Source organism: Pinus tabuliformis, chromosome 2_2, assembly GCF_031772625.1.
Source record: "Pinus tabuliformis cultivar Carrire ecotype Pingquan chromosome 2_2, CPIR1, whole genome shotgun sequence".
NCBI lineage: Eukaryota > Viridiplantae > Streptophyta > Pinopsida > Pinales > Pinaceae > Pinus > Pinus tabuliformis.
Genome location: NC_142300.1, coordinates 1,031,803,713 through 1,031,828,913, shown reverse-complemented (window position 1 = coordinate 1,031,828,913; position 25,201 = coordinate 1,031,803,713).

Here is a 25,201-nt window from a genome sequence, read left to right as displayed (position 1 = left end):
TAAGTACTAACAACAAAATAAAGCTAACTAGAAAAAGAGATAGATCAAATAGAGTAAAAGATGATTATTCCTTTCTACTATGTGTTAAAGATCCATTTGGGCACATCAATCCCATCATCTAGATCGGTGTTTTAGGGCTCATCAAACCCTAATTTCAGTTTCTACATGCCCTAAAAAAGTCACCCCTTTGAATGCCTCCTTCCCATACAGTTTCATGACTTGAAGACATCCATAAATAGCCTCTAGAGGGACCAACGCAAGTAAGCCCTTGTAAAGGTGCGTTGCAAAGCAGTTGAGTCCACTGCCAGGGTGCTTTGCAAATCACTTAGGCTTCCTTTCACCTGTGTTGGGCGAGATTGAGCGAAATTCAAATAGGGTTTAGGGAATATTCTTATCTTTTGGAGTCATCTAGAAGGTTCCCTCACTTATCAACTCCTATGAGCTCAAAAATGGATGAGGAATGAGTTAAGGTGCATCCTATCGTCTCATCCCTTTCTCCATGGAACTAATTTTAAGTATGGAAGGCCATTCAATGCCACCATTTATGACAAAACCTCCTTCATCTTCCTATAAATTGACCACTCATCTAAGTTACCAGGGGCTGGATTATGTTGAATAGTAAGGAGATAATGTTGCTATGATATTTGGCTTTGAAGCAAGTATTGTAATGCTACAAGTTTTTCATGCTTTTGATGTGATGTTGATGGGATCCAAGTTGGAGGAATGGCTTTGAATCAGACACCAATGGTTGCGATTCCTTCTTCTATTTAATAAAGTGTTTGAACCTTTCTCCCATATGTTTGTATTTTCTCATAATGCTTATATGTGTGAATTGTATTTGATTCCTTTCACTTATATTCAATAGATCATGTTCTTTGATCGATTCTTTGATTTCTGTTGTGTTTACAGGTACTTCTCAAGTGTATTAAGTACAGGAAGGAGCGACATGATCGATACAAGGGAGACGAGAGGAAAGCAGAAATACAAGTAGGTATTCTCATATTCTCATCTTATCTATTGCTTATAGGAAAAGACTAAAACACTTTAAACTATTGTTCTAGATACAACTACTTATCTAGGGAATTAGTATTTATCCATAGATACCAAATTCTCCAAAACACTATGTATGCTAATTATCTACAGTGAATGAAAAGAAATAGAATGCAATATATCTAACTCTTGATACAGTGCACCTACTATGAAAAACACATGTTAAACCAATTAACCCCATTCACTATGGTTGGAAATCTAGGGGAAAGATGGTTCTTAGCTAGGTTTTGATATGAAATTAGCCAAGTAAGAAGGGAATATACTTGAGTTTAGAAAAGGGAACACACAACAAACAACCAAAGGAAGAAGAAAAATGCGACACAAAATATATAAATATGCTAGTTTCCTTTTGGAAACTAAATTTATAAATATTATTTCCAAATATATTAAATGAAATAAGCAACAAAATCAACCAAACATAAATAAAATACTAAGCCCTAAATGCAAGTATGATGATCTAAGTTCCCTTAATAAGAAGGCACCTTTCTCAATCGTATAATTTGTTTGAAACTTCATTGAAGTGATGTTGTTTGACCAAGATGTAAGAGTAGATAGAGCCAAGAACACCAAAGGAGCAATCAACCACTCTAGCAAGGAAAGAACCAACCAATGAAGTAGAGAAATTTTTAAGGAAGACTCTTGTTGGTGGAGGCTTGAAGGAGCCAACATATCCAAGTACCCTGAGTGTGTGAGAGGAGGTAAGAGCATTATATCATAAATTTGGCATCAATTTTATAAGTTTTGATATATAAAATAATGAGAAAAGAGACACTTAACAAGGAGGAAAGGAGTGATTTAAATAGAATTTATGATGGTGTAGGAGTGTTGGAAGGAATTTGCCTAGTTGTTGGACAAGGTATTACTTTCTTTATAGCTCAATATGGCTTTTTATTGAGGAATTGTTGGTCAAGGGTTGTATCACATGTATTTTTGAGAAAAATCACTTTATGTTTCACATGCTCTAGGAAAAAAGTATGGAAGAGTACATAAAACCCATGAATCACATCACAAGCTAAGGCCAAGGAGGGTTAAGGAATGTTTTAACAAGTAGACTCCCTTGAAAAGCATGCCAAAATGGACTTGGTGACAATGAGGACCCATAATGATGTCTCCAACCATCTAAAATATTTCCCGAATGGAGAAACCAAAAGGTCTACTGAGGTAAAATATGTGAACAAGGGGGAGAGACAAAGGGGTAGGATGAAATGAGGGCCCTATCATGGAACTAAACACCAAGTTAATATACTAGGATCATGTTAAAATTTCAATCATGATGTGCATATTTTCACTCTCAAATATAACCTACAATTGAAACTTAAAATCTTACACAACCCCAATAAAAACTTCATATTTATGAAAACTAAAACCATTGAAGTATGAAAACTAAAATCATTGAAGTATATATGAGGAGTAGAGATAAAACATGCAGGAATTTCAAATGAATTCATCATGTCATGGAGTTTAGATATAAAAAATAATAATTTTGAAAATCAAAATCATGCAACTTGAAATATATAACAATAATCACACTACTTTTCATCAACCATTAAAGAAAGATTTCCATTATACAATAAAATAGGGAGACACCCTAATTGTAGAGAATCTCGTAGATTCACAAGCTCATGCAATGTACTAAATAATAGGACAAGAATCTACTTCTACTTTCAACCAGCGGAAGCCAATAGATCGATGAAAACAATTTGAAAAAGAAGAAGATAAATTAAGGTCACATAACAGAAGATGTATATGGGGAAAGTCATTGCTCAAAACCCCGCTATCTGTATTGCATATATCAGAAATGTGAGTGAATATATAAAACTTTTTCTCACTAGAACAATTCCGCACAAGTATGCTCAACTCTCTTAGCTCACAAGCTAGCTCTTGGCCAACACTTAGCCAATTCTACAACTCTCCAAGATCCTAATCTCTTGCGTAATTCCTAGGATAAATAACTCGTATTTAAAGGGAATTCATGCTTCCAAAACTGCGCAATCTAAACATAGGATCAATCTCTGATGCATGCATGATATTTACACTTCGGTAAATAATACCGTTGATAGTACACTGTCCGTACACTTTAGTCTCAACTCGGACTTTCTTTGAACTAACATGCATGAGTTTCTCATGAGGGAATCTTCAGTTAAATGGAGTAGCACTAGTGGATGCATTAGTGCACCAACTCACTGTTAGTTCTCTATTAGTTCCAAAAACAATTTAGAACTAATTTAATTGAACTTAACTAAGTAAACTGAGTGATCTAATTTCCAACTCAATTTAAACTCATATTGGACCCCTAAAACATAGGGATAGCATATACATGACTACATAAAGACTTCCAACTCGAAATTCCTAAGCTAATTAAGTTAATTAAACTTAATTAACTATTTACAAGTTGTTATGAGAATATAATTTGATTTTAATTCTCAGTTTAATTCAAGGAAAAATTAAACTGATTCTTGTTGCCATTTCTCAACACTCCCTATCAACAAGAAAGGGATTATAAGCTACCCCAATCCTGTCTCTGTGAAACCCAAATTTACATCTTGAAAATGCCTTTTTTAAAATGTCAGCATCTTGCTCCTTCGTGGGAATGTACTCTAACAACATAAGTCCCCTCAATATACAATCTCTGAGATGATGATATCAGATATCAATATGCTTGGATTGATCATGAAAAACTGGTTTTTCAGAGAGTTTGATACTACTCTGATTATCACATTAAATCACAGTTGGATCCATCTACTAACCAAACAAACCAACCAAGATATTCCTCATCCAAATAGCCTCACATGTTGCCTGACTTGCAACCATGTACTTTTCCTATGCCGAACTGAGTGAAACCGATCTTTGTTTCCTACTGTACCAAGAAACTACCATTGACCCAATACTGAAGATCCCTCCTAATGTGCTCTTCCTGTCAGATGGAATCCCTGGCCAATCTGCATCGGCGAAGCCTTGAAGCTTCACTCCCTCTCTCCTTTTGTACCATAATGCATACTGAGAAGTGCCCCTGAGTTATCTCAACACATGCTTTGCCACCTTCCAATACAAGTTGGTAGGCCTAACCATCGCTTGACTAAGACGGTTAACTTCATAGCACATATCTGGTCGTGTTTTCACCAAGTACATGAGTGAACCCAAAAGATGCCAGTAAATAGTAGCTTCCATTATTTCTCCTGAAGTAGCATCCTCCTTCCTCTAGGTACCTCCTAAAGGAGTATCCATAAGTTTGCTTCTCTCCATGAAAAATCTCTTGAGTATTTTGTTGGCATACTTTCCCTGAGACACAAACAACTCCCCGTCTCCCAGCCATACCTCCATGCCAAGAAAGTAATGCATGAGCCCCATGTCCTTCATCAACAATTTACCTTCCACCATTATGTGGTACAGGTTCACATCCGATTCACTCTTCGTGAAGCCCAACCCAGTGAAGTAGCTATCTATCCTAGTGTGCCAAGCACTCGGTTCTGTCTTCAGCCCATACAATGCTCTCTTGAGCCGTCACACATGCGACTCATGGTCAAAGGTTTCAAAACCTTTAGGCTTCTCTATGTACACCTCTTCCTCAATCATGCCATTAAGGAACGTTGTCTTCACATCCATCTGATGTATCTTCCAACCCATCTGTGCTGATTGTGCCAATATAAATCTGATTAACTAGTACCTTGCAATAGGAGCAAAGGTCTCATCACAATCAATCCCCTCTACACAAGAAAAGCCATGGGCTACAATTATAGCCTTATGCTTCTCCACACTACCATTTGTAGCTTTCTTTACCTTGTAAAGCCAACATGAGCTCACCACTGACTTGTTCTCTGATCTAGGGACCACATCCCAAACACTATTATGAACTATGGAGTCATACTCCTCCACCATGGCATCAACCCAAACTGATTGCTGCACTGCTTCCTTAAAGGAAGATGGATTTGTCACAACACATTCGCCCATAAGATCCATGCATCCAGTGTACCTCTCAGTTGACCTCCTATGCCTACGCTGGGTGCTCCCAAATTCCCTCGTGCATCTTCCAAAAATCTGTCTGCCTCTCTGGTGTGCTTTCTTCCCTCTTTGGAAGAATCTTCCTGAGTGGATGTTTCCACTCTCGGATCCTCTTTATGTGGCTGCTCCAAATCAATCTCAGGCTCCTCAGACTTAAGAGCTAAAAGCTCCTCATCCACATGTAGCTCAAGCTCCCTCTTAAGGGAAACTCACATGGCCTTCTCCTCATCGAATTTTACATCCCTGCGAACCACTGTCATCCTGCTGGTCCGCAAGTACACTCGATAGTTGTGAGGTGTATTAGTGTACCTCACAAATATCACCAAATCTGCTGTCGGCTCAAGCTTATTTTGTGCATCTTTGGTCAGATGGAAATATATCGATGACCCAAAAATCATGAAGTGACCAACCTATGGCCTCTTATCGGAATAAGCCTCCACTGGTGTCTTCATCTCAAGTATCCGTTGTGGGCTAAGGTTTTGAATATAAATTGTTGTGTTGCATGCCTCAGCCCACAAGTATTGTGGTAGACCCTGATCATGCAACATTTCCCTTGTTGCCCCTATTATGCTTATGTTCTTCTCTCAGCCACTTGATTTTGCTGAGGGTTATGGGGTGCTGTCAACTCCCGTTTAATCGCTTCCACTGCGCAAAAATTCTTAAACTCATTTGAGACGTACTCACCACCATTATCACTCAGTAGAGCTTTAACCTTCTTTCCTGACTCTTTATCCACCAAGGCTTTAAACTCAAAAAACTTTGTGAAAGTTTGATCCTTTTTTTGCATGAAAAATATCCAGCATTTTCGAGAAACGTCATTAAAAAATATAACATAATACCTATATTTGGCCATAGATTCTGTCGAGAATGGTCCACACACATCTAAATGGAATTGCTCTAGAATAGCCTCTTATCAATTGTCTCTATCGTGAAAGGAATACTTGGTGTATTTTACCAAAGTACACCCCTTGCATGTATCAACTTGCTCAAGCGTACCTTTGAGAAGATCGGTAGAGATCTGTTGCAATATCTTCAAAGCCCCATGATGCAAGTGGCCCAATCGCCTGTGCCACAACTTGGCAACGTCTTGGCTCTGCACCATTTTTGATTTTGTACTAAAATAAGTACACTCCTCTACCTCTAGCTTATAAATATTCTTCACCCGAATCCCTATATTCTTTACTTGACCCGTGGCTATGTTTCAAAGGAACACCTTTCCTTTCGGGAAGATCAAATCATAGCCCCTACCCTCAAGCATGGAAACATATACTAAATTCTTCTTCAGCCCAAACACATACATAACATTCTTCAAGGTGAGTGGAGCCCCATTCTCCCTCTAAAAAGTAATCGTGCCCAATCCAGTAACACTATACTTCCCTTTGTCACCCATCTCGATATGCATCTAGAGATCTTTCTCCTCTAGGTCACTACATAAATCTTTGTCGCCAGTCATGTGGAATGAAGCTCCACTTTCTAAGTACCATACACTTCCCATTATTGATGACACCAAGCATGCAATGAGGGAAAAGTCCAATTCAAATTGAGAGGCCAAAGCCTCACCCGCAGCTCCTCCCGAGGACTTCTTCTTGGACTTCTTGAGTGGACAATTTGAAGCAAAATGGCCCAACTCATGAAAAGGAAAGCACTTAACATTTGTCATGTATTTATTCTTACCTCCATGATAAGAATCCAATTTGGAATGGGAAGCTTTCCCTTTCCCCTTCTTCACCTTAAGCGCTAAGGCACAATTCTCTTCATCACCATTCTTTAATGAAGAGCCATCCCTAGTGTTCCTCCTGATCTCCTCCTACATCAAATATGACCACAGTCATTCATAATTTGGCAACTTCTCCCAATCATTGAAAGAGTCCCAATAACTATGCCAAACCTTTGGGAGTCCTAGAAGATAAAGACTCACCATATTATCCTCGGCAACCGTGATTCCAACACTTCCAGGTTCATCACGACATTAAGTGAACTTGGTCAAGTATTTTGGAATAGTCTCGCCTTTCTCCATTTTGATTTTTTGAAGTTTGTCCTTCAATGCCAATTTCCTTTGGTCACTATTGTTCTGATACAAGTCCGTCAATGCTTTCCACATATTATACAAATTTTCCTTGCCATGGAGATAATGTGGTTTCAAACTCCCTCAAGGATTATTTGCCTCGCCTTTGCCACACACTTCTTCCATTCAACCAGATTCTGTGCATCTAATGATGCTCGCTTAGGAATTTCTTGATCAATGAATTCCTTCAAGCCATTATCCTCTAGAACAACCTCCATTATATCCCTCTAGGATATAAAATTCGAGCTGCCTTCCAAGGCATATTCAATATGCAAACTGCAAAACACCATCTACTGATCCTAAAGTATGTATTCCAAATTCGTATTTCACCTATAACCCAAAACTAAAAACTTTGAAGTATCCTCTAGTATACTATTAACAGCTCTGATACCATGTAGAAAATGCTATATATTCACAAGCTCATGCAATGTACTAAAGCACAGGACAAGAATCTACTTCTACTTTCAACCAGCGGAATCCAATAGATCGATAAAAATAATATGAACAAGAAGAAGATAAATCAATGACACATAACACAATATGTATATGGGGAAATTCACTGCTCAAAACCCCACTATTTTTATTTCATATATCAAAAATATGAGTGAAGATACAAATCTTGTTCTCACTAGAACAATTCCACACAAGTATGCTAACCTCTCTCAACTCACAAGCTATCTCTTGGACAACACTTAGCCAATTCTGCAGCTCTCCAAGCTCCTAATCTCTTGCATAATGCATAGGATGAATAGCCCTTATTTAAATGGAATTCATGCTTACAAAAATTTGCAATCCAAACATAGGATCGATATCTGATGCATGTATGATATTTACACTCCAGTAAATAATACCACTTATAGTACACTATCCCTACACTCTAGTCTCAACTAGGTATTTCTCTGAACTGACATGCATGAGTTTATCATGAGGGAATATTCAGTTATTTGGAGTAGCAATAGTGGATGCATTAATGTGTCAACTGACTATTAGTCCTCTATTAGTTCCAAAAATAATTTAGAACTAATTTAATTGAACTTAACTGTTATGAAACCAACTCAAAAAATAGAAGAAAATATAGATCAACGACTTCAAAATAAGTCTCTTCGAGGGGGAAACCTCCTTGACATTACACAAATCAACAAATCTTGGATGATTCAAATGATACGAGCTCCTTTATATATATGGGTCTAAGGGGTCACAATATAATCAGAGCCGACATAAAAATAATAATGTAAGGGCACAAAAATAACAATATGGGGAACAATAATAAAAATATGGGGACTACATGGGGCACAACAATACAATAAGGGGGTACATTGACAATAACAATGAGGGAATACACTAGTATCATAGGGACCTAACAAATCCCTCTCCATAAAAGTGTTGTTCTCAATCCTTTAGTAGTTCTAGATGATTTTGTATAAAATTCTCATCCTCCCACATGGAATCTTCAGTGGGTAAGTTCTTCCACTTGATGAGATACTCTTAAATTGACCGATTTCATAACTGTCAAGTTCTTATTTCTATGACTGCTTCAGGTTACAATATCATTTTTCCTTCCTCATCAAGTTCTAGCAATATTGTTTGAACTGGGAGCTTATCACCTATAACCTTATTTAAGCATGAAACATGGAAATCTGGGTGCACTTGGGAAGATGCATGAAGCTCCAATTTGTATGCCATAGTACCAATATTTTGCAAAACCTTGTAAAGACCATAATACTTTGGTGATAATTTATTATCCTTCTTAGCTTGCTTGAGGGACATTTTTTGTATGGTTGTAGCTGTAAACATACCCAATCACCTACATCAAAACTTATTTTACTGTGAATTTGATTTTCCTGTTGTTTCATTTTTTTCTGTGCCAAAGTGAGGTTATCCTTTAAGAGTTGGAGAACTTGTTGTTGATGCTTGATGTGATCTTCCACTGCTTGAACCTTATAATTTTCTCTTAAACATGATGTGGTTGATGGTGGATGATATCCATAAAGTGTCATAAATGGGGTAATTTTTGTTGTAGTATGGAAGGAAGTGTTATACCACCATTCCACCATAGGTAACCACTTGACCCATTGTGTCTATTTATCAGATACAAAGCAACAAAGATATCCTTCCAAAAATAAGCTCATAATCTTAGTTTTCCCATCAGATTGAGGATGATAAGATGAGATATGAGCTAATTGAGAAACCAAACAAGAAAATAATTCTGTCCAAAAATTTCCAATGAAAATGGGATCTCTGTTGCTTACAATAATATGTCGATTTCTATGTAGATTTTGAATTATTTCCATAAATTCATTAGCAACTGTATTGGCTTTAAATGGACGCGATAATGCACAAAAGTGTGCATACGTGGTAAGTCTATCATCTACCACCATGATGACGTTATTTCCTTAGGACTTGGGTAAACCAATGATAACATCCATTGAAACCTCCTCCGAATGTTGAATTGGAATGGATAAAGGTTGCAACAAACCTGGAGTCCTAACTGTCTCAACTTTATTTTGTTGGAAAACTAGATATTCCACCAAAAAATTTTGAATATCATATTGAAGGCCATACCACAAAAATTCCTTCTTAACTTTGTTGTAAGTTTTTAAAATTCTCGAGTGCCCTCCTAAGGGAGAGGTGTGCAATTCCAGAAAAATATTTTGTTTGAGTTGGGAATTCTTACAAAGGTGTAAGCAATATTTGTACCATAATGAATCATTTTTCTAGCTAAATGTATTAGATGTACTGGGATCTTGCTGCAACTTTTGAATGAGTGCCCACGCTTCTTTGTCATTCTTCCATTCCTCCCTCGCTTCGGTTATCCAATCTGGTTGGATAATATAAATGGCACAAATAAATTCTTCCACATCCTCATCCTTTCTTGAGAGTGCATCTGAAACAACATTTTTCTTTCCTTTTTTATAGATGATTTCAAAGCCATAACCCAACATCTTTTTGACCCATTTTTGCTGCTCTTCAGAAGATAATATTTGTTCTAAAAGGTATTTAAGACTATCATGATATTTTTTTACCTTGAAGTGTCTCCCTATTAGGCAAGGTCACCATTTCTTAAGTGCATGTAGTATTGCCAACATTTCCTTCTCATAAATAGCTTTGTGTAAATACTTTCCTTTAATTGGACAAATTTCAAAAGAAACGGGTCTTCCTTCTTGCATTAAGACATCACCAATTCCATTTCCCGAGGCATCACACTCCACAATAAATGTTTTTGTATAGTATGGCGTATCTAAGACCGGTGCTTGGCACATTGCCTCTTTAAGATGTTAAAATGCCTTAGTTTCTTTAGGAGTCCAAGAAAATGCATCTTTCTTCAGTAATATTATAAGAGGTGCAGTTATTCTCCCATAATTCTTAACAAACTTGTGATAATACCTTGTCAACCTGATAAATCCTCATAGATACTTTATGGATGTGGGGATTTTCCATTCCTTAATGGATTTAATTTTATTAGGGTCTACCTTAACACCCTCATGAGATACAATATGACCCAAATATTCCACCTCCTGTACTCCAAAGAAACATTTATATGTTTTTGCATATAATTATTTCTCCTCCAATAGTTTGAGCATTTTGTCAACATGTTGAACATGATCGTTCCAAGACTTGCTGTGGATTAGTATATCATCAAAAAATACTAACAAAAATTTTCTAAGGAAGGGTTTGAAAATGGAATTCATCAAACCTTGAAATATATAAGGTGCATTGGTAAGGCCAAAAGGCATGACCAAAAATTCATAATGACCTTCATGAATTCAAAATGCTATTTTCAAAATATCTTCGGTCTTCATTCTTATTTGATGATATCCTGAACGAAGATCTAACTTGGTGAAGTAAATTTCTCCATGTAATTCATCCAATAATTCATCAATGGAAGGAATGAGAAATTTATCTTTAATAGTGAGCTTGTTGAGCTACCTATAATTCAGACACATGCACCATGATCCATCCTTCTTGTGCACCAATACTACTAGAGCAGAGAAAGAACTTTGACTAGGTTGAATTATACCAACCTCTAGGATTTCTGCAACCATATGTTCAATTTCACTCTTCTGTGCACATGGATATCTGTAAGGCCTGATGTTTGGAGGAACAATTCATGGAATCAAATGAATAGTATGATCATGATCACGAATAGGTGGGAGGCCTTTGGGAGTCTCAAATACATTGGAATGATTGTCCAATACTTTTTGGAGATATGGAGAAATATATGATTTCATTGTTTGAACCTCTAGTGAACATGATTGTGCAATTATGCCCTGTTGTTCTTTCTTTAGAAGATTGGTCATGATATTAGAGATGATTATCTTGCTTGGTTTCCCTGTGAAACCTATTAATTCAACATCCTTTCCTTCCCAAAAAAATGTCAAGAAAAGTTCTTGAAAATTAAAAGATATTGTACCCAAAGATTGTAACCATTGGAATCCTAGTACAACATCAACACCCCCCATTGGAATGGAAAGAATTGAACTATTCAATATGTATTCTCCCATGGATATCTTGATATTTTGGCACTTTCTAGAGAAATTTATGGTTCCTCTATTTGCAATCATCATTTTACACTTTGGTTATGGATATAGGAAGCAATTCAATTCCTTGGCTATCTTATAATGAATAAAATTATGGGTACTACCTATATCAATCAAAACTATCACCTTTTTCTTCTTGGTATGTCTTTCTATCTTAAGAGTTTGAGGAGTGGTAATTCCTGCCAATGCATTACAATATATAGTCATATTCATTTCTTCTTTATCTGAGGTTGGTTCTTGTCGTATATCCTCCTCTTTTGATGTTTCTTATTCCTTTTCTTCCTCCTCTTCACAATCTATGTAGAATAATTTCTTCTCAGCACATTTATGACCTTTAGTGTATTTTCTATCACAATTGTAACAAAGCCCTTTTTCTCTTTCTGCCTCCAATTGTTGTGGTGTCAACCTTGTAGGTTGTGGAGGACTAGGATTAGAAACACTTCCATCTTTATATTTCTGAGTGGTAGACTTCCTTATTGCCATAATTTTTATTTCAAATTTTCTTGCCACCCTGAATGCCTTCTCCAATGAATCAAGCTTCGAAAGGAAAACCTCATGTTGGATGTTATATTTTAAAGTCCCTATGAATACATCAATCCTATGCTCCTCTGGAATATCAACTACTCTAATATTCAATTTTTGAAAGTATTCAATGTGCTCTGCCATTGAACCCTTTTGTTTGAGATTTATCAATTGGGTAAAGAAGGTGTTTCTCTTTGTATCTTCATAATGTGATATCATTTCCTCCGTAAAAATTAACTAGGTGACAAGTGGTTTATGAGAACAAAGGCATCTATACCATGCAAACTAATTGGGTTCTAAATATAAAGATGCAATACACACATTTTGTGAGGGTTTCACCTCATGTAGATCAAAATATTGCTCCATATGTACTATCCAAGTTATCGTATCCTTGTCATCAAACTTCCTCATATCTATTTTCGGAATGTGGTGGTTCTTAAACCCCACATTGGAGTCTCTAAAATATTGATTGATATTCCTCTTTTATTCATCATGATTTTCATGGATTTCCTTGTCACCAATGGAACACCTTTCTTCTAGCAACTTTGCCAAACTTTCCTTCAATCCTTCTATCTTGACATCCATCATTACTTCCATGTCTGGTTTTAAACCATCATTCAAAACTACCATGTCCCTTTTTAATTCCATCTATCTTAACATTCATCATGGCTTCCAATTCATTTTTTGATACTTTTAGCGAGAGCGAAATTTGTTGCATTTTGTCTTGCAATTTTGATATATCATGTTGCATTTCTTCCTCTTCTTCATGTGTCATAGTGGAGCTTGCGGGTTTCTTACTAGGTGTTTCCATTTTCTTTCTTCAGGGCATAAATTAACAATAATTGCTTCACTATGCCCTTTGAAGCACTTCAAACTATTTTTTCAAACCAAACTTATGCAAAGTTTTAAAAATGCTACACACCTTTTTTTTTGCTTCGTAGCTTGATATTAAATCTGCTGTATCTCTGTAATTTTGGATCTCCAAGGTCACAAAATTTAGTCTTGTGGTATCCCTCTGATTCCTCTTTCCATCCCCACAAGTGTGATCAAGATTGGATTCTTCACCAAATATTCCATGGTGACCTAATTATAGAGTAGTTTAGTAAAGTGAACTTTTATGAAGTGCCACATGTCATTGTTTCAACCTTTAGACCTGAAAAAAATAGAAAGAAAACTAAAATCCATCCTCTTTCTGAATCTTCTTACTAATTGCAATCTGATACTCAGAGAGAAAGTTATGACGATTTTCCCAAGCTCACTTGTTTGGGATGTAATTTGGGATCTTGCAAAAACCCTAATGTCATTGGATCATATCTCCAAAAATATAGTGAGGAAAAATTTTAAATTCATAACTAAGGTTCACAAAGATTTCGGGTCAAATGGGTTTTTCTTTCATCTTCTGAAACTTCGTAGAAAAAAATTTACAGTGAAAATTCCATGATGATCTGTTTGGAGCAGCGAGACCCTAGAATCCAAAGCTCTGATACCAAATGTTATGAAACCAACTCAAAAAAATAGAAGAAAATATAGATCAATGAATTCAAAATAAGACTCTTTGAGGGGGAAACCTCCATTATATTACACAAATGAACAATTCTTGGATGATTTAAATGATAAGACCTCCTTTCTATATATAGGGTCTAAGGGGTCACAATATATTCAGAGCTGACATAAAAATAATAATGTAAGGGCACAACAATAACAATATGGGGCATAATAATAACAATATGGGGACTACATGGGGCACAACAATATAATAAGGGGGTACACTGATAATAAGAATGAGGGAATACACCCGTATTATAGGGACCTAACATTAACTTAGTAAATTGAGTGATCCAATTTCCAACTCAATTTAAAATCACACTGGACCCCTAACACTTAGGGAGAACATATACATGATTGTATAACGACTTCCAACTCTTAATTCGTAAGCTAATTAAGCTAATTAAACTTAATTAACTATTTACAAGTTGCTATGAGAATAGAATTTGATTTAAATTCTCATTTTGATTCAAGGACAAATTAAACTGGAATTTCTTATTGCCATTTCTCAACACTAATAGGGTATGTGCTTTGCTTGCATTTGTTGTGTTAATTCAATTCACTATGAAACTTGCCACATGTTCATCTCAAGAAACCAAGTAGTAGAAGACAACTGTTAGATAAAAAAGATATGAAAGAAAGACATAAATCTCCTACACTAAATCACTATTTATACTAGTAATGTCACTAGATGAGGCAATATCTCATTCAAGTTTGAAATGTGTTAACCATTGAAGTGGATCAAACTTTTCCTCTAGATAAGGCACACTCGTGCATGAGGAAAGAGTCACACTAGGGGAAAGAGTATAAAGCACTAAACTCGTTGGATAATCATTAGTAAAAAATCAACTATAGTTTAGAAATAACATTATTAAACACAAATAGTCTAAAAATAGAGTTCATAAAAAAGAAATGAAACAAAGGAGATAATAAAAATTAGATGCTCCTAAAAATAGGAAACCCTAATTTTTAGGGGGTAAAGGAAATCACTGGAGAACAAACTTAGAGAAAAGAAAAAAAATCCTTTGTTGGGATGTTTTCTCCACCAATCTAGGATTGTATCTCAACAACTCGGACTTTATTTTTTCTAGGGATTTGATCGAAGTATTGACCATGTGAAATTGTAACAATGTAGTTTAGGGCCATTTCTCCCTTTCATACTTCATCTCTTAAGGAATAACTCCTGTTCTCAATTTTGATTTGATATTGGAAAACTAGATTGTCAAAGAACTTTTATGTAACTTTGGTTATCATAGTAAATCACAATGGGCTTCAACAACTCATCTCTAAACTCCTCTACCAATTTGTGTTACCAAAGAATTCCTTAACTAGTTGAAGAAGCTGCCATATACCCCAATTTTCTTGAATAAAGGGAAAACGCTCTTTATTTCTTTCTAAACCAAGAAATCATCTTTGTGCCCAAAATAAAATACTTATTGGAAGTGCTCTTCTATGTACCTATATCTCTTGTGCAATTTTAGTCAACAAAACAATGGGGTAGCAACCCACCATAATATACATATCACATGCCATAATGTATAGTACCCTTCAAATATTGTAGCATATTCATACAAAATTTTCAATGAGACTATTAATACTCTACCTTAAATTAACTCAATGTGTTAGCTACATATCTCTAGCACGATATTCACGAGGTACAACAAGGACTTTCAATTGACTATATAGAGTAGGATACCCCAAAGTTAAATGCTCATCACAATTTAATTTTAGAATTTGGAACCATTAGGGTGGACATGGTCTTGCTGTCCAATATTTGGAATCTTTTTAGAATCTCCAAAGTATGGTTTTACTGTCCAAGGAAGACTCCACTTGCAACTTTTGAAACTTCTAGTCCCCAACAATAATGTAGTAGAACAATTCCCTTCATATCAAACTCATTGTTGAATTCCTTCTTACACTAGGAAATAAGATATTTTGAATTTCTTGCAATCATAAAGTCATATACATATAACACCAATACAAACAAAGATCATATTTATCAAATAAAAAATAAATATTGTAATATGCACAAGTCTTGGAAAACCCAACTTGATCAAATACTCATTGGTCTTTGAATACACTGGTTGTGGTCCTTGCTTCAACCCAAAAAGTGATTTCAAATTGCCAATATGGGTCTCTTGTCAATGGATTTGAAAACTGGTGATTACAATATACCTGTTTCAATCAATCATTCCATTGAAGAATGTTGTCTTCACACAAAAGCCACAATTATTCTGATAGAGGTATTGATTGTTGTTGGAGAAGAATTATCATCATAGTCAACTCCCTCCTTTCTAGATAATTATTTGGAAATCAACTTGAACTTGATGTTACAACGCTCCATTAGTTTCCTACTCAATCTTATAAACTCGATTGGAATTAATCACTAATTTCCCAATAGGTCTTGAAACTATCTGCAAAACATCATTCTTGGTGATGGTGTTGTGCTCCTTTGTCATGGAATCATGCCATACATGCTATGTTGCTGCATTGTAAAATCCATATAGTTATGTCTAAGGAATAGAAGTCATCAATGTAGCATAAGTATTTTTTTTTTCCAATTGGATGATTCATGCAAAATGCAAATTTAGATGCTCGAACTTGTTCTTGTGCATATTGAAATGTTTGGGTAAGCTATCTTGGCTTTCTCACTGAAATAGAGGGAAATGGAGCCAATGTTATTTTCTTGTTTGATTGGATTTTAATTTGATTTCTCATTTAAATTTAGGTCTAAATCTAGAACTTCAAGTAGTTTCCTTCTTCAATCACTATAAGAGTCTCATGTGATGTTGATAACAACCCATCCTCATTAAAATTTAGTGCCTTACTTACCATTATGTCATGCTGTACTTGAATGTAGTTTAGACAACGAAAATCCCCTTGATACTAGAGGGATTAAACTTAGTATGTCTATCATAAGGAACATAAATATAAATTAGATAACCAAACGAGTGGAAATGAGATCCCTATGGATTCTCACTAGTAAAATATTTTGTTTTGTGTTTTGTCCTTTAGAATCTTGTGTGGACATATGTTCAAGATATAGACAACAATATTACAATTTACTTCTAAAAGACATATTGGCAAGTCCTGTCATGAATATATACTTTTTTTGCTAGAGGAATGAACAATTGGGCTTGTCTTGTACTTGCATGACATGGGGTTGATTCTAAAAACTACCATTATAACCCGTAAGTGAACCACGTGATGAGTTTTGAAATTGTGACTTTTTCCACAAAACTAAGTTGCTTTATTTTTTTATCAAACCACCCCTTTTCCACCTTAAATTACCATAAAACTTTCTACATACTTTCCAAGAAGCTAAAGGTATGAATTGCTTATTAACTAGTTATCTTATTACATGTGTATGGAATAAAGGGGCTAAATCAAATGATTGCATAAGTACAACCATTTATTACTAGGCGTCATGTGATCAACAACGTGGTGCTAGCTTAAGGAAGGAACATTTGGCATTTGGATAATTCAGGAGCATGCCACATGAGGAGAAACAATGTTGATTTCAACATCTGTGAGAAACAAAGTACGCATGGTCGCAACCACTAGCATATTGTTGTGAGAATCTTGTGTACAAATCTATTTCCAACAAATTCGCTATGGTAGATTCAATTCAATTCCGAGGAAGGTGCTACAATGGTTGATGGATTGTTATGTTGCCAGCTAAAGCATCTATGGGATGACTCTACATGTAATAATCATTATGGTGCCAAGGGTAGAATAGTTATCCTTGATCAAAATCGATCTATTAAGATTCCTCTTTATTTAGACCTCTGATGTTACACATGAAAAACTATACCATTTGTTTTAGTTAGCATCCTGAGACCACGAATGGTCTCTCGAACCATTGTTGGGACTCAGATTCCATTTTTCTTATATAAATATGTACTACAATAAGATGATGATAGACAATGGAAGTGTGTGACTTGCTCTATAATTTTGATTTCCTTTAATAGAAGAATCTCCTACTTATGGATGTTTTGGATTACTTGCTAAAGTTGTGTTGGTGAATTTATAAGTCTTCAGGCGTAGGCCAAACCTTGAGTTGATCCCGCTTGAGGTAAATCCTTGTGTTGCATTTATTTCCTGTTCTTTTAGTATAGTGTAGTTTATATTTTGTTCGCTTGCAAAGTAGATAGCAATGGCCATGTTTAATTTATGCAATTATGTGTTTTAATTTCCTTTCTTATGGTATGTTGGATTTCATTCTAAACAGTTTGTTGAATTTCCTTTATGCATTTATTTGGGCCATGTTTTGATTTTGATTTCAAAAGATGATGATTTCATAGCTATGCTACGAAATCTAGCTAATGTGAAATTAGTGGCAGTAACTACAAAATCGTAGCTCTACAGAATTGCTCAACCTTAGTAGGAATAATGACACTGAGTTAAGAATTGCACTATAATCTCAATATGTGAGGTTCCACGTAGCTAAAATGAAGTATTGAATTAGGCCCTGTAAGTACTTGGGCTCTATATTATCAATAGGTTTTCCTCGAGTTCAGTTTGTCACATATAGAAGTTGTAGGAACTCTGATGTTTGTGCATATAACATTGAGAGTCTCACAATTCATTACACACTAGGTTGACGAATTAAATTATAAGTGAATACCAACACCTCCTCATATAGGAATCAAATATTGACATAGTAATTTTTGGTGTCGTTTCTGGGGAGACACTCAAGAGTATTAGGTTTTCTACTTTAGGTGAAATAGGAATGATACTGGTAGTCAAAGTGATTAAAGGGAAAATGTCAATTATTCCATTTTAGTAACCTACATCTTGAATGTCCTGAATTTATAGCATGATAGTTACATTAGAACACCATAGGTAGAAAGAAGAAAAATCCACTAAAACACCAACACATTGTGTGGTAGGAGCCACTCGAACTAACATTATGGAAAGCGAAAAGGGGAATCTTTTAAAGGCCACTTTAGTTCAAAATAGTACAGTGGGGCAACCATTAAATGGAGAAGCACCAAGGAGGGAAGAAAATACATTGGAAGAGGAACTTGGAAATTCCGAAGCCTTCCAATAAGATTTAGAACCCTGCACCTTCAAGAAAAGAAAAGAGGGGGATGGATAAGTAAATGGGACTAGACAATAGGGACTTGTTACCTTTTAATTCCATGGTCCAAATGAAAAAAATTCCTCTTTGTGCCCTTCAAAATTTCATGGCCTGTCTAAGGAGGATCTGGATGCTTTTCTGTTTGATTTTGATGTCCTTTGTCGTAGCTATGATTACTCTATGGATGCTCAAAAATTGAAATTATTTCCTGCAACTTTGAAGGATGCAACCCTCTGTTGGTTTATGGGACTTGGGGGAAAAACCATACGGACTTTGGATGATACAAAGAATTTTTTTTTGAAGATATATCTTGTCTATTGACGTAAGGTTTGGGATATTAGAGAATAAATTTTCAAATTTTCCCAAGCGGATGACGAAAGCTTGGTGGATTATGTGGAGAGGTTACAATATAATCTACAAAGAAAAAACAAAATACTCTAGACCCAGAAACTTTGTGTATCCATTTTATTAAAAGAATATGATAGGATGGTATTGAAATATTAAACCTTATGAGGGTTGGAGGTGTTTCTATATTTTCATGAGGAGATCTGTGACCTTTGTAAGGGATATTCTAGAGGGAGATCAAAATATGGAAAGAGTTATTGGGATTTAGCTTATAGGATTAATAGGTCAAGTGGGGAAGGGTGACTAAAGTTGAGTTAGGCAACCTGTTAGATAACTTAAAAACTAATATCATTAGAAAACTTAGCTCCTAATTAGATGCTCTACAAGCTAAAAGGCAGGAGGAAGAGGCTGAGTTATCCTTAGCTATATTTTTCTCCAAATTTCAAAAGAAACATCCTCTTCAAGAATTTCCTTTAAACAATGTCAAGACATGTAATATTTTCGAGCAAAAATATTCTACTCAGGATTGTCATTCTCTACTAGGGCTTAAGACAATGCTTGAAGAGGCTAATGAGGAGACCGAGAAAATTTGCTTTGTGCATCAAAAGAAACCATGGACGCCTTCATCTCTAGACCTACATCTTCCAATCCTTCCCAATATTTTACTCCATATTTTGGATGGCACCTTCCTATGCCATTGCCATAGTGGTCCCCTCAGATGAAAAATCAAGGTTGGGCACTAGGATAGAGAGGGCCTCCCCCCTTTGGAAATATGGTGCCACAAGCTCTGCCTCAAAAACATTCGAAACAAATTCAAATACCTTCCCGTTAACCTTCTAAAACTCTATAGAGACCTCACTTATCTACCTAACCTATACCTAAATCGAACAATAAAGTAGTCCAACCCACCTGCAATGATGAACTACCTCTTTTTCCTACTTATACCCTTTCATCAATGGACTACAAAGATATTAATCTACATCCTAGGAAGGTGATTCAAAACCAAAACCATCCTATAATCCAAGAGAAAGATGATGAGGATACCTCTCTAGAACCATAATTTCTCTCCTCCAAATCTCAAGATACTCTAACAAAACAATCTCATAAAATTGAGCTAGACTTTGCTCCTTATCTAGAAAGACCATGTCTAGAAAAACCCCATATGAAACCCAATTTTTTTTATTTTTGGGGAATTAAGAAATGTATGTGTAAACATTACACTATTTAAAGCCATTAAGGACGTACCTATTTATGTAAAAGTAGTCTGGGATCTTTGTTTGAAAAAGTTGGGAAGAAAAAAGAAATATCTTGTTGACGTGGAAAAATGTACCGCCAACAGTTCGGGGTTCTCTACAATGTGAAGTCCCAATCAGATCTCACACCATTTGGGATATGAGCCCTGTTAGCCATGAGGTGCAGCACTGCTATTTTGAAGGCTAAAGGAAGGAAATGGTCTGTTTTGCTGTCGTGGAGAGATTCCCACATGATCCATCACCCCACTTTTATCACTCATCCACTCCCATTCTCATTCACTCATGTCCTAACCCAACCCGCACATCATAACAAAACCCACTTTCGCCTTGGCCCTATGTGAATTAACCAATTTTTTCCTTGAAAACCTTACCTTTTCACCCATATGCACCCCTTTATACATTTCTCAAGGTCATCCTGTACCTTCGTGTCCCCCTCCGTCGATCTTACCACTGATTGGATGGCCCGCACTTCACCCGACTGACGTTACATGCTTGATCAATCATCACCATTATATCGCTTCCACCAGATCTAACAGCTATCACACATATCGCTTGGGAAACCAGCGAGAGGGATACTTGCCTGATAAAAGTGGTTTCCTCTCTCTCCTCTGCTGCTACATGGCGCCTGATGAATGGAATCGGGTGGGCTCCGACCTTCACTGCTTATCACCCGATGACTGCATGATAGAAACCATTTCCGCTTGGGTAAAACCACTCCTGGGTGTTATCTTTCAAGTGCCTCCTCTGCTTGATAGCCATTCGATCTAGTCATCTGAGATCTGATGGCTCGGACTTATTCTGCTCCTGCCACGACTTCAGGCCTCTGACGATTGATCTCCTCCGTCCATCTCTCCCAATCCAACAACATTCGTTCATGATCACCTCAGTTCACCTTTCGTCGCCTGACCAACATCCTGACCGTCAATCCATTCCATCCAGTGACCCACATGCCTCTGTACCCCGCTTCCCATCAGTCACCCTGGGAGGAAAATTGTTGGCTCTATCAGCGTTTTTGACAGTCAGACATTTGAATTGAAATAAAAGAATACATGGCCGAAAGGGGAAAAAACAACAACACGATGCAACCAAACCAACAGAAATGGTCATGGAACATAGCTAGCATGAGCGAGCCACCTAACAGTGCGGCAAAATTACCAGAATTTGATTACCATGTTTGTTAGAAATAGAGCCCTCTGAGCTCATGTTTGTCTAGTTATGGCATCAAGTAGTTAAAAGACAGAGCGGATAGATTAAGACATCTCGAGCCTTAGAGAGCTCGAGAGCATTATAAAAATCCTATAAATAGCTGAAAGTTAGAAAAAGCAAGGGTTCAACTTTTGGAGACTATAGATACTCTTTTACTCCCAGCGTCTCATCTTCATTCTAGTAATACAAGATTGTTTTGCTATTACACGTTCAATTTCCATCTTCTCCTCTGCTCTAAGCTTGTGCTTGAATAGCTTATTCATGTTTTCTTTTGTGTCTAATGCCAGATAACTGTCATCTTATCTTTACGTTGATAAATTAGAATTTCAAGCTTCATTTACTTTCTATAGCTATCCATTCATATGTGTTTATGTATTTATCTTCTCGTACAATCATGATTCTCCACATTTTCATTGAATCTATAAACTATTTAGAATTAATGGTCTAAAGCCTTGTCAAGCTGAGGGCGTTCATGCATATCTTGAGTAAAATAGAGTTGAAATAGTCGTTTGACTTGATCCAAACCCCAATCCATTCCAATAGTTCAGAGAACGATGTTAAAGATTTATATGTTACCAGGCATCTCCGAGCTACAACCTAGGAGAGTTTCTTGGAGTGATAACATAATTGGCGCCGTTGCCGGGTAGAGGAGACTAAAGCTTAGCTTCCCCGGGGGACGACACTGATCCAACTTTGATGATAGACAAATCCTGGACATTATTTGGGTTGTAATAATCTATCTAGTGACTCTACTGGAGGACAAACCTCTTGGTGACTCCACTCCATATTTCTGGCTCAGTTTGGGAGGCATACTTGGGGAAATCCTCAGAAGCCACGAGCTGACTCAGTAAGTGACCCTGAAAAAATCATCAAAGAAATAAAGGCGTTGCAGAAAGGAGCATCAGGTTTAGGTAGCTCTAAACAATATTTTATATCTCTTCAAGAAAATCCTATAATAGAACAAATACATGTTGAGAGTATAGCATCTAATACTAGTAGTGAAGAAAAATCCTAAGAGATTCATAGAGCTCCTTATTCTTTAGGTTATTCTTTCGTTGTAAGCCCAAAGGAAGCCTTTCCTCCTATCCATCAGACTCCTCTAGTCCTATCAGCCATTCCTCAACCCTCTGTCATTGAGACTTCTAGTACCCTTACAGCCACCACAGCTATGGCAGGACGACAAGCACCTACCAAAATGTAAAGAATCATAGCTGCTAGGTATGGACCTCTAGTGCTGCCCACTCCTTTGAATGCCATGCCTATTGGAGAATATCAAAAGTATATGCCTAAGTTAACTAGTACTGAAGGTGTTACAGCTGAGGAAAATCTTGATTCATTCTATAGCTATGCTGATAACCTGGACATTAGTGAAGCTGATGTATGGATGAGAGTCTTTGTCCAAAGTCTAGATGGAGAGGCTAGAAAGTGGTTCAGAGAACTGACCCCAAGGTCTATAGCAGATATTGAGGCTTTAGATGATGTTCCTAAAGCATTGAGGGGATAAGAAGGATCTACTCTACTACCACACCGAGTTTGGGAACTTAAAGAAGGAAAAAGGTGAGTTTTTGTCTGATTTTAATTAGAGGTTTAACCTTATGTATAGAAAGATACCGACTGAAGTAAAACCCACCACTACCTCTGCTAAACTCACCTATGCCAGTGCCTTTGATTCTGACTTCTGTCTACTGTTGAGGGAGAGACGATGTGCTACCTTGGCTAATATGCAAGATGCAATCTTGGAAGTAGAATCAAACATCATGGTAGTAGATAAGCTCAAGGGAATGTTTATAGAAGGAGACAGAGGGGCGAACCTTCATCATCTTTAGATCCCAAGATAGATAAAATGACCAAGATGATAGAGTCATTAACCTCTGAAATCTCCAACTTAAAAGTTGAGCAGCACCCTGGGAAAGGAAGAGTTCCTAATACCTTTGCCCCTAGAAATCAAAATCCATATAGACAAGCTAATGAGCAGTTGTAGATTTTTATAAAGAAGCAAAGATGCCAATGAAGACCAAAGGGTGAGTACCCCTTTCCAAAATGTAGTCATGGAAGAAGAACAGTTTGAAGAAGATGATGAGATCCAATGTTGGAAGACAAAGGTAGTGCTTCCTTTTTGACCTTAGCTACCTATGAAAAGTCATTATTCAATGACCAGATCAGCCAAGAGTGGGATGGTGGAGCTGTTCTGCAAACTGATGATCAACACAAATATGATATGAGGTCAAAGATGAATAATGCAAAGGAAACTCCTGTTCAAAGAGCTACTATCCCTACAATAAAACAAACTAATAAGCAGAAACAACCGACAGTAGATCCCATCATCCTCAAAGCTCTAGCTTACGAGGTAAGAGGCCTTGACAAGTCTCCTTCTCCTTTCAGTTTTCAATCAGAAATTCAGAAGCTAAGAATACCTATACCTTTGATTGAACTAGTGAAGAATGAGTCCTTCAAAAGATCTATCCTCGAGGCACTTGAGCCTAAAGCCATCCAAGCCTCCATTGACTATGTAAATATGCAAGATGACAAACCAGCTGTTGTTGTCAGCCCAATGATTGAAAAGTATGATGAAAACTCCCCATCATTCTATGTCTCTTTGACTATTCATGACAAAATCCTCCACAACTGCCTTCTGGACATAGGAGCCAACCATAATATAATGCCCAAGGCTATCATGGATGAGTTGGGTCTTGACATTACCAAGCCTTATCATGACCTATTTTCTTTTGACTCTAGAAAAGTGAAATGTTTGGGATTAATCAAAGACCTAGCCATCACCTTGTCCTAGTTGCCCATGAAGAGCATGATGATGGATATTGTGGTAACAGATGTACCCCCCAAGTTTGGCATGTTTCTTTCCAAGGTTGGATCAAGAGATTAGGTGGAACATTGCAAAATTATCTGTCCTATGCTACAGTCCTAGTTTTTGGAGGTGAGAGTAGGAGATTATACAGAGAAGCTCAGTTGGCTTATATCGTCAGTGATGAAAGGAATCCCACTAATCATCCCATATATGCTATCAACACTGATTTTGGAGCCTGTATTGTTTAGATTGAAGAATCCTAGTTGGCATCCATGCAACTTAGAAAGCCGGTTTGCCAGATCACAAAGGAAGAAGGCCCACAAATTTGGGACATGTTCTTTGATGGAGCTTACTCTAAGGAAGTTGCAAGGGTAGGTGTAGTCCTTGTGTCCCCCACACAAGAATGCATTCATTTATCCTTCAAATTAACTTTTCAAGTCACAAATAACATAGCAGAGTACGAAGCCTTGATATTGGGTTTAAACGCTGTTAAAGAAATGGGAATCAAAGGTATAAAGGTGTTTGGAGATGTAGACCTTATCATTCAACAGGTGAACAAAAATTTCCAAGAAAAGCATCCAAGGCTGAAAGCATACAGAGATGAGGTATGGAAACTCAAGGGTCCTTTTAATAGTTTCAACATTTCTTACATCCCTAGAATGAAGAACCAACTTGTTGATTCCCTTGCTATGTCTGTTAGCTCGTTTATTCCTCCTGTTCCTCCTAAATTGACTTATGAAGTTTAGGTGAAATGTAGACCATCTCTGCCTGACAATGTCAAATACTGGAAAG